This window comes from Oryctolagus cuniculus, chromosome 10, assembly GCF_051225735.1.
Source record: "Oryctolagus cuniculus isolate XC-2025 breed Fujian yellow rabbit chromosome 10, ASM5122573v1, whole genome shotgun sequence".
Taxonomy (NCBI): domain Eukaryota; kingdom Metazoa; phylum Chordata; class Mammalia; order Lagomorpha; family Leporidae; genus Oryctolagus; species Oryctolagus cuniculus.
In genome coordinates, this window is record NC_142876.1 from 6932060 (window position 1) to 6942746 (window position 10687).

Genomic DNA, 10687 nt, shown 5'->3' on the forward strand with positions numbered 1-10687 from the left:
TTAGATGATAGCATCTGTCTTTTCCTCTTGCACTAATGCATTGCACAGTACCTAGGTGCCCCAGAATGTCAATGTGCCTTTCTGAAATACTAAATTATCCACAGGGGCTGACTCAGAAGTCTTAAAACTTGAGAATCTTAAAAAGTGTAATTGAACGTAGACATGGAAGTTTAAGCCATCTCTTGGAGAAACGTTTATGTAGACCTATAATAGATGGCATTAGTAGCATTTAACTTATCCTAGACTAAAAATGCAAAAAAAAAAAAATCCCAGTCTAATTTTCTTCCTTAATTGCTCAGTACTCAAATCCCCAATGGATTCCTTCATAATAATGCAATTTACATTTTTTCGATTTTAATTGATTTTAGTATTGCAAACATCTTAGCTGGTTCATTGCTCCCTATGGCATTAGAAAGGTATACCTCAATGAGAGCTGTTCTATATTAAATCAGTATATCAATACACCTTGCATTAAGAAGCAAGGGCCTTAGAGAATCTACGAATCAAAGAGAAAAGAAAAATGGTTGCTGAACTCCAGCTTTCCCAAAACAAGCGCATTAGTGGAAAAACATCATAAAAGTTTCCTTTGTGCTGAGGGAAACATAAACAAAAGTGCACAGCATGGTAAATATCTGCCTGCCCCATATTGATAGAAAGCATTAAAATGTTATCTCTGGGGCAGGAAATTCAAATGGCACATCAAAGTAACGTGTAAGACATGTGAATAAAAAAGACAATGACCTTGTTTATGACCGTCATTTCCTCCATAAGTGAGGAACATAAATGTAGCCCCTGCCTTTCTCACAGGGATACAAATAATCCCAGTTTATGACCTGCTTACACTCGAAATTTGTTCGTGGAAATCATTGATTGTATGTTAATATGCATATCAGAAATACTTCCCAGTGAACAAGATCCTCAAGACAGATTTTTTTCCTCAATAAAGTAAAATACTGGTTATATTACACTATCTTTTCTATCATTGTTTTACTGAAAGAAAATGAAGAAAAAAGGGAAGAAAAAAAGGAAGGAAGGGAGGGAGGAAGAGATACGAATGGAGGACGGAAGGAAAATACTTTTTACACAATACAGCCCCAATAATCTCTTCTACCTGTTGTGACTGTGATAATGGTCATAATACTGATATCAAACACTTATTTTCAGTGAATAATACTTCCTGTGCTTTTTTCCTCACAAGATCGACCTGTGCTGATATTATTTGCATTCAAGAGAAAATGAAAGTATGAATTAATAGCACGTGTCTGTCTCTAGCATCATACCATTTTACCTGGCTCTCCTGTTGTGAGTGGGGAGTGATCTCTCTCCATAGGGTTGAACCTCTGGATAGAAAATAAGATTCGGGAGGCATTGGGGAAATACATCGTGGAAGAGAAGCATCCCTATGTTGTTTAATGATGATGTTACATGAGTGTAGCATAGACTAGGCAGAGTCGTGCTGTGAGCATAATCTCGCCAAAGCATTAACATTAACACAAGTGTCTCCCAAAACTGTGAGCCTATGAAGTGAGAGAAAGGCTGATTTCTGCTGCTAACACTAAGCAGAAAGCCTACAGAGAACCACTGAAAGGGAGGTATGGTGATGAATAGCTCTGTATTAGAGGAAAAGTGACTGATATCGGATGTTGGTGGTGACAGTGTTTCCAAAAGCTGAATGAAAAAGGTAACGTATGGCTATAATTCCAAGCATTATAGACCATTTTTACTGAGACTGTGAAGGCATTGATTTGTTAGAACTTATTTAAAGTTTTAAACATAGCATAGCCGTCTACATATAGTGTATTGCACAATGATGATACCACCATAAGGAAGGAAAATCCTGGTCACTGTGATCTCAGGGAACATATATTAGAGTTTGTCTCAAAAAATATATCCCTCTCCTTTTCAGTTACATCTGAAAGTTGCTCATTTAGGATTTTACATAACATATAAATCAGGAAACACCTCACTTTTGATGATTAAAGTTGTTATTAATTTCGAATCTGTAGATGAGGGCGTGTTTCATCAGAAGAATAATCATGAAGCCTGAAGCCTGGAAAGAAAGAATATGGCAGTCGTAAGCAGGTGGATTCGTCACTGAAACAGCTAAGCTGATTTGTGTTATTTGTGCTTGGACTTCTTATGATGAAAACTCCTGGAAATAGTACAGTATGTCCTATGATTTTCACAAACTAAAAGATCTGTTAGGGTTGTTATTCAATAAGTTACATTTTTAGCTTGCTGACAGCAAAACCATAATTTAGAACTAATTATCAGGGATTATGTATGTTGTGATCTTTCACTGTAAACCCATAGTGAACATTTCTTCATTTGCACCTGAGACATCCTCATACTAATTATGAACATATAATGGTTACATATAAAACCTAACAAAATAAAACTTAGAATTGTTCAAGGGCCTGTATATATAATATATACATATACATATGAAATATATAAACCTATACATATATAAAATTGACTAGTTTATTTGTTCCTATTGACTTTCTACTCAAATCCTAAGAATATAAACAGTTCAATTGACTAACTATGCTCTGGTTATAAGCATTTAGAAGGTAGATTTTATTACTTATTTCACTGAGTTGAAAAAATATACAGATAATCCAATTATCCTTATAACATTTTTAAAAAAGATTTATTTATTTATTTATTTATTTGAATGTCAGAGTTACACAGAGAAAGGAAAGGCAGAGAGAGAGGTCTTCCATCCACTGGTTCACTCCCCGACTGGCCACAATGGACGGAGCTTCGCCAATCCGAAGTTAGGAGCCAGGAGCTTCCTCCAGATCTCCCACATAGGTGCAGGGGCCCAAGGACTTGACCATCTTCTACTGCTTTCCCAGGCCATAGCAGAGAGCTGGATAGGAAGTAAAGCAGCCAAGTCTCAAACCGGCGCCCATATGGGATGCTGGTGCTTCTGGCCAAGGCATTAACCTACGGCGTCACAGTGCCAGCCCCCCTTATAGCATTTTTCTGCAGTAGGAATTTTTTAAAAGTCTAAAATGAATAAAACTTGCTTTGCAAGTTAGAAGACCTGTGGAAGTTAGGTCCTATAGGAATCTTCTGCATAAGATGTAGAGATCAAAGTTCAGCTTACGTAGCTCAGCAATATTGCCATCACTGATTTATTTTTAACTTTTGTTCAATAAATATAAATTTCCAAAGTACAGCTTTTGGATTAAAGTGGCTTTTCCCCCCCAATAACCTCCCTCCCACCCTCAGCCATCCCATCTCCCACTCCCTCTCCCATCCCATTCACATCAAGATTCATTTTCAATTATCTTTATATACAGAAGATCAATTTAGTATATATTAAGTAAAGATTTCAACAGTTTACACCCACACAGAAACACAAAGTATAAAGTACTGTTTGGTTACTAGTTATACCATTGATTCACATAGCACAGCACATTAAGAACAGAGATTCTACATGGGGAGTAAGTGCACAGTGACTCCTGTTGTTGACTTAACAAATCGACTCTCTTGTTTATGGCGACAGTAATCACCCGAGGCTCTTGTCATGAGTTGCCAAGGCTATGGAAGCCTTTTGAGTTCGCCAACTCTGATCTTATTTAGAAAAGGCTTAATCAAAGTGGAAGTTCTCTCCTCCCTTCAGAGAAAGGTACCTCCTTATTTCATGGCCCATTCTTTCTGCTGGGATCTCACTAACAGAGATCTTTCATTTAGGTCATTTTTGTTGCCACAGTGCCTTGGTTTTCCATGCCTGAAATACTCTCAGGGGTTTTTAGCCAGATCCAAATGCCTTAAGGGCTGATTCTGAGGCCAGAGTGCTGTTTAGGACATCTGCCATTCTATGAGTCTGCTGGCTATCACTGATTTAAACCCAGGGAAGTTGTTCTATTGATAATGAAGCATATGGCCAATGAATGAGCAGACAAGAAGTCAATTATCAAAGAATTTTATCATAAAAAGCAAAGAGACAGAAATTTCTCTGCCTGGTAGACCAGAAGATATCTCCATAAAGAAGAACTCAGTCTGCATTCAGACTGGGGTTTCTATGGACATGAGTGCAAGCCTCCAATTTCTTCTTCCCTCCACCCTCTTCTGGAGAAATGTGGGTGCGGGAGTTTCAGATGTGGAATTCCCCTAAACAATCTCCTGTAGACAATACTGGCCAGCCGAGTTCTTATCTATTGGAGAAGCAAATGACTCCTTCAGTCCTTCAGCCCAGTGATTATGACCTGGTTGGATCAGCTGTATTGCTCCCTCAGTTCAGTGAATCCTTTTGGATAAAGGACTGGCAAGGCCACCTTGGGGTATGGGAAACATACAGGAGGCTGGGTCCTAGATTCAGGACTTGTTTCCTTGTTCCATTGCACATAAATTTATTTTCCTTAAAACTCCTCATTTTCTTCAGCCCCTCTTACACACATGGGCTACCTAGCTGTGCCTTAAAACTCCACCCACTCAAGAGAAGTAGCCCATAATCTAATGGGGGGTACATGGAGGTAGATCTCAATTTCTGTATCTTCTCCAAGCTGACATATGGGTACAGAGATGTTCTGTGATTATTCTTCTCTTGCAATCTGTCCTTTGATGGTCGAAGGTGGCCATGGAAAAGATTGTCTTGTGTGGTTCAGAGAACTGGTCACAACACCTGGTGGGATAGGCTGGAAGTCCTGCCTTACAGCCATCTGGAATAGGACTGCTTTTATTCTGTTAGAGGCAAAATGAATGAAGGCACTAAAGACACATGGTCTAAAGAGAGGCGGTGAGGATATGAACTCTAGAGCCAAGGAGGGACAACAGCCAGAATTTCCATGGCCAGATATTAGGCCAGAATTTTCAGTCTTGTTCAGCCTGGTCCTGAATTTGTCCAGCCTTCTCCAAGAGTGTGTGAACATGGATTTGTACCTGTCTTGTTTGACCAAAAAACATTTTTGATGTATGGCATAGACACTTCCTTGAGCAGCGGTTTGTGTGTTTAACTGACTGCCTGTTTTGAAGGACTGGGTTTAGCTACCCTAGCACAGCGGACCTGGTATTTTCCTAGGCCAATTTTTGTTCCCCAGGGATAAGGATGAAGGCTAAATGTTTTTACTTCCTGACAGACCAGTGTGTTTGGTTTTGCTTACACATCCTGTAGCTTTGTTCTGCTAGGAAGTTAACAGTGTTAATCTAATGCCTAAAATTGGAATATCAGGTGGGGGAACAGATAAGCAAACAATCTACAGAGTATATCATTTTTTTTCTCCCCTCTCAAAAGATAGATTAATTATTTCCATGAGGGCCTGCCCAAGTAGGTACAACACTGTCTATAAATCCTTGTGGTCACATTGTCCAGATAAGCTGTTCCTTTATGCCCTCTTTGTTAAAGGATTTTAAAGGCAAACAGAAACTTCAGGAGGGGCTTGATGATACGTAGGTAAGAATTAAAGGCTGGCCAGGTATATGTGAGGTCAGACCCATCTATCGCTACCTGGGGTACTGGGGTACCCGCTTACAAAGAAGTTTTGAATTTCCTTAGAAAATATACTCCACTGACTCCCGTTACCTGGCTGATCTTGGAAGAGAACTGGCCTGAATATAGAAGGTTAATATAGAATGGGTGGCATCTCTAAAAAAAAATCTACAGTTCTAAGCCCACTGACCCTAAGTAATCCTCTCAATGGTTACTTTGGAAGCTGGGCAGGGCAAAGGCCTTTTTCAGCTGAAGAACAGCCAATAGGATATGCAGGTCTGAACCTGGGTTCCTTCCACCCCAGGGCAGTGCTGTTTCCAATGGTCCAGCTCTTGGCAGAGCTGACAGGGCTCTGTAGAAACTGGCTTCTGTCATGACAGCTATTTGTCCAATTGCCTGACTTCCCGCATCAAAAGTAGGTGCTATTTGGCTATGGACTGGCCTTGTTAGGTCTTCTTGAAGGAAGAACAGTTTGTAAATCAGCTATTAATTGACCTGCCACCTGTTCTTATATTGCTCTTGTAGCCCAATTCACTTCTCTTCCTCTTGGTCTCTGTTAAATTGGACTATTGAAGCAACCTTTAGGATTTAAGCCAAGGGGGTGTTCAGGCTCATCCCTAATCTTTAGTAGACATCTATAGTCACAGGCATACTTTTATGGTATTTTTTTTAAATTCTATGAGATGCCCATAAGGAGAACTATGTCCTTCTAAGACCAAACATGATGACTACTATATACTACGTGCCTATAAATTTTGAGGTCATGAGTAAAACATTATTTCTTTCTTAGTTTTGTTTTAAAAGGAGAGTTCTGCCCACTTATTGTGGCTACAAGAGAATAAATCTAGCTGTAAAATAATCAGAGTTTAACTCTAATTTTTTTGGCTGTGCTCTTTGGTCTTTTGAATGTGTCCAGGCATTAATGCAGAAAAAGGCTAGGGATCAAACTGTACAGTCTACTGGATAGTCCTTCAGAATAGAGTCAGTTTCCCTTCTAGAAGAGAATAGAGGGGGAAAGAGGCAGCATGTCAGGCCTCACTGACTGCATAGCCCATCTTCATGGGCTTTCAGACTTCACTGGTGCTCACCAAATAACCATACTTACTGGGCCTTTGGACTTAACCAGTGTTCATTGTGTAGCCAGTGGGCTATGTGCCTGGGTTGGTGAACTTAACTAATATCCATGTAACACTTACTAGAGGTTTTGGGGTTCACAGGTCCCTGCTATCTAGTATGTAGGTCTCTTTTGAAACTTTCATTTCTTTTTTGCTGTATCTCCATTTGATCCACATTTTGACCTGGCAATGCCTGGCTATTTTCTGCCCTTTTATTTTTTCTTCTTCTTTGGCTGGTTACTGACCCTGGAACATAAAACATCAAACATTTATATAAGTACAGTGTAAATCTGACAACATTTTATTTAACTCAACGATGTATTTTACACAATGTAAATGAATTTTTAAAATATGAAAATAAGATCTTAGACCCTTACAAGAGTAATCCATTTAACCTAAATATTTAACTGAAGCCATGGAGCAGAACTAATGAAAGTTACAGTAATCACACATTTTTTTAAACAGGCAGATATTGCTAAATCCTTTAAGACTCAGTTTTCCCAAACAATCAAAACCCAGTGACAACAGAAAAACATTTGATATCTTCCCTTAAGATGCATAAAATTCTCCTTATTTAGATTGGTTATAAAAACATAAACACTTTGATTAGAAGATTTAACACATGACACAAGCATAGGAACCCATTACTTATTTTTTTTATTTTTATTTTTTGACAGGCAGAGTGGATAGTGAGAGAGAGAGACAGAGAGAAAGGTCTTCCTTTGCCGTTGGTTCACCCCCCAAGTGGCCGCTACCACTGGCCAATCTGAAGCCAGGAGCCAGGTGCTTCCTCCTGGTCTCCCATGGGGTGCAGGGCCCAAGCACCTGGGCCATCCTCCACTGCCTTCCCGGGCCACAGCAGAGAGCTGGCCTGGAAGAGGGGCAACCGGGACAGAATCCTGCGCCCTGACCGGGACTAGAACCGGGTGTGCCAGCGCCACTAGGTGGAGGATTAGCTTATTGAGCCGCGGTGCTGGCTGCCCATTACTTATTACAGTTAAATATATACTGGAAAAAAGAGGTAGAGAATCATAATCCTGCTGTCTGAACTTCATCAGACTTTTACAAATTTCACATAGTTTCTAAGACATCTACATCAATAACATTTTTATATTAGCATAAATTAAAGCCATACTTTCAATTTAATCCATATACTCTAATTAGTTATTATCTCCACAAGATAATGCTTTGACATTTCTAGCAGCCCAACTGGAAATATTAAGGTCTGAGGAATTTATAGCTTTGATTTTTAGGAAGTCTGTCAATGATGCCAAGAGGGCTTAAATATTTGGCCAAAATGATTCCTCAACATTTTGAAATAATATCAATACATTTAGTCAGAGTGATTCAACCAGTTATATGTATTATTTGTTCATTGTTATAAAGTGATCATACAAATATTTCAAAATGATTACATATCCAAAGACAACTCTAAGCCTTTTAAAACTAAAGTCTTTCCCAACAATTAGAACTTAAGAAATACAGTAGAGAACACAAGAGATTATTAGCTCAATAGAATAGAAAATCTGTATCTCTTTGGTAGGTTACCAAAATGGAAAATGAAAACCTTGGGTTAGCACATGAAATTATTGCAGGTGAAACAACAGTGGAGATAGATGACCTTGGTCCTTTATCTCACGTGGAAGAAGAATTTCCACATGGACAAGGCAGAGAGAGAGAAAAGCAAGATTTATTTACACCAAAAAATCTACTGCTGCAATGATTAGAAAGGTGGTTTCAAGAGAGGAAGACATGAAGAACTGAGAGGGTCCAAGTCTTTTATGCACACTTTTGGTGTAAAAAACAAAACAAAAAAGTAAAAAACAAAACAGCAGCTAGCAATCTGTTAGAGGGATGGAACAAATTCATCAAAAGGCTGCATTTTTCATATTGTCTGCCCTGTCTGGGTGGCTCAAGATAAGTAAAAGTCATCAGAAGGGCCAGTGCTGTGGTGTAGTAGGTAAGGACACTGCCTGCAGTGCCGGCATCCCATATGAGCACTGGTTCAATGCCCAGTTCCAATGCAGCTCTCTGCTATGGCCTGGGCAAGCAATAGAAGATGGCCCACGTGCTTGGGCCCCTGCACCTGCATGGGAAGACCCAGCAGGAAGCTTCTGGCTGCTGGCTTTGGATCAGTGCAGCTCTGGTGATTGTGGTCAACTGGGGAGTGAACCAGCAGATACAAGACTTCTCTCTCTTTACCTCTCATTCTCTCTGTGTGTAACTCTGGCTTTCAAATAAATAAATAAATCTAAAAAAACAGAATGATGGGATTGGTGCCTGTTTTGTTTTCACAGTAAACTGAGAAGTCAAAAGTGTGGAATCCTTAAGTCTTCATTATTCTCATGGAGGCTCCAAGTAGTGGGATAGACACCTTTGTCCTGTTAAAGGCACCTTCTGGGGAGAAACAGACCGTGGGAATCTCGGGTTAGCCACTTTCATCTTGCTAAAGGTAACTTCTGGGTGACACAAGCATTTTGCACCCTCTTAGAGGGAGTCCCCCTTTCCTCATGCCAACTAGGACCAGCCTAACTGCCTATTAGCCTGTCTGTCACCAAATCATCTCATAATGAAGAACAGTACAATAGAGTCGGAGCCAGAAATTAATTTCCAGGAGCTGCTTTGTCATATATGAACAATTTATGAAAACCTACCTGTTAACAAACCCAAATTGTCTTTTATTCATAAAATTTAAAATGCTTAGAGTGCTTGAGCTTGCACATAGGGACATTTATCTCACTTACTTTTACCCAATCGAGACTTTAGTGATTACATCCATATGACTTAAGACACTGAAATATTATATCTTTATGTAAATGACTCTTAAAGTCAAAATTGTTATATTGATAGAAAAATCATACTCCTTTTTTTTTTTTTATAAAGGAACTCTAGCTGGAAAATACTAACATAAGCCAGGACTATCAAGCAGCCATTTTTAATTTAATCTAGGGAGTACTGAGACCAAGCAATGTGGTTGTGAAGCACCATCTTTCTTTTATGGATTTAAACTACAATTTTTTAATTTTGCAAAATACACTCTAAAGGTTATAAAGATACTCTGAACACCCATTGTTATTTTGGCCAGATCTGCTTCATCTAATTACAGAACAAGTTTGGCAAGTTTTGAAGCAATCTTTTCAGGCAGTGATCTTCCTCAATCCTAAAGGGAGAAATCTCTTTAAACTCAATGCCCAGTTATGGCTGAACTAAATTAGCACAAGAGCCATTACCCTGTCATTTTCATGCATGAGATTGTTATTTATCAAATATGTCCCTTTAGATTTCAAGTTGATTTTGAGCCTAGGTTGGTTGTTTTTTTTCCCCCAAAAATACTTTCATTCAATACCTGGTCAACAGCCAACTGATTGAGGCTGTCTCAGTGACAGGCACGTCTTCAGAGAGCTGCAAGATAGTCCTCAAGAGTAACTGTGGGCCAAGTGGCTGGTGTGCCATGGACAAGTTGCCCCGGGAAGTTGTTAATTAGCATCCAGATTTTAGAGAAGGGTCAAGGGACATTCAGAGGTAATGTCACTGCCCTGGGATGAGAGAGAACAGATTTCTCTCCCCCTCACCCCAGGCCAAAGGGGAGAGCCAACAAACTGCAAAGCCAATTTGAAAGAAAAGAAAAAAAAATGGCCACCGAAGTTTTAAGCATAGCATTAGTTTGGTGCCACTTTCACAACCTGATAGTGGATTTTTAGTTTATAAAAAAGATGATGCCAACTCCATGCCACATTTGAATCTCATCATTTGGGAGTTCCAGGGATCTAGCTAGAAATTCCAAGGTCTGAGATTCAAGCTACCGTTAAGACAGTGCTTTTTTGGTGGGGGATATTTGAATGTGGAATTCCCCTAAACAACCCCCTGTGGACAATACTGGCCAGCAGAGTTCTTATCTATTAGAGAAGCAAATGATTCCTTCAGCCCAGTGATTATGACCTGGTTGGACCAGCTGTATTGCTCCTTCAATTCAGTGAATCCCTTTGGATAAAGGTCTGGCAAGGCCACCTTGGGCTAAGGGAGACAGACAAGAAACTGGGTCCTAGATTCAGGATTTGTTCCCTGTTTCATTGCACATAAATTTATTTTCCTTAAAACTCTCATTTTTTTTTTTTTTTGGACAGGCAGAGTG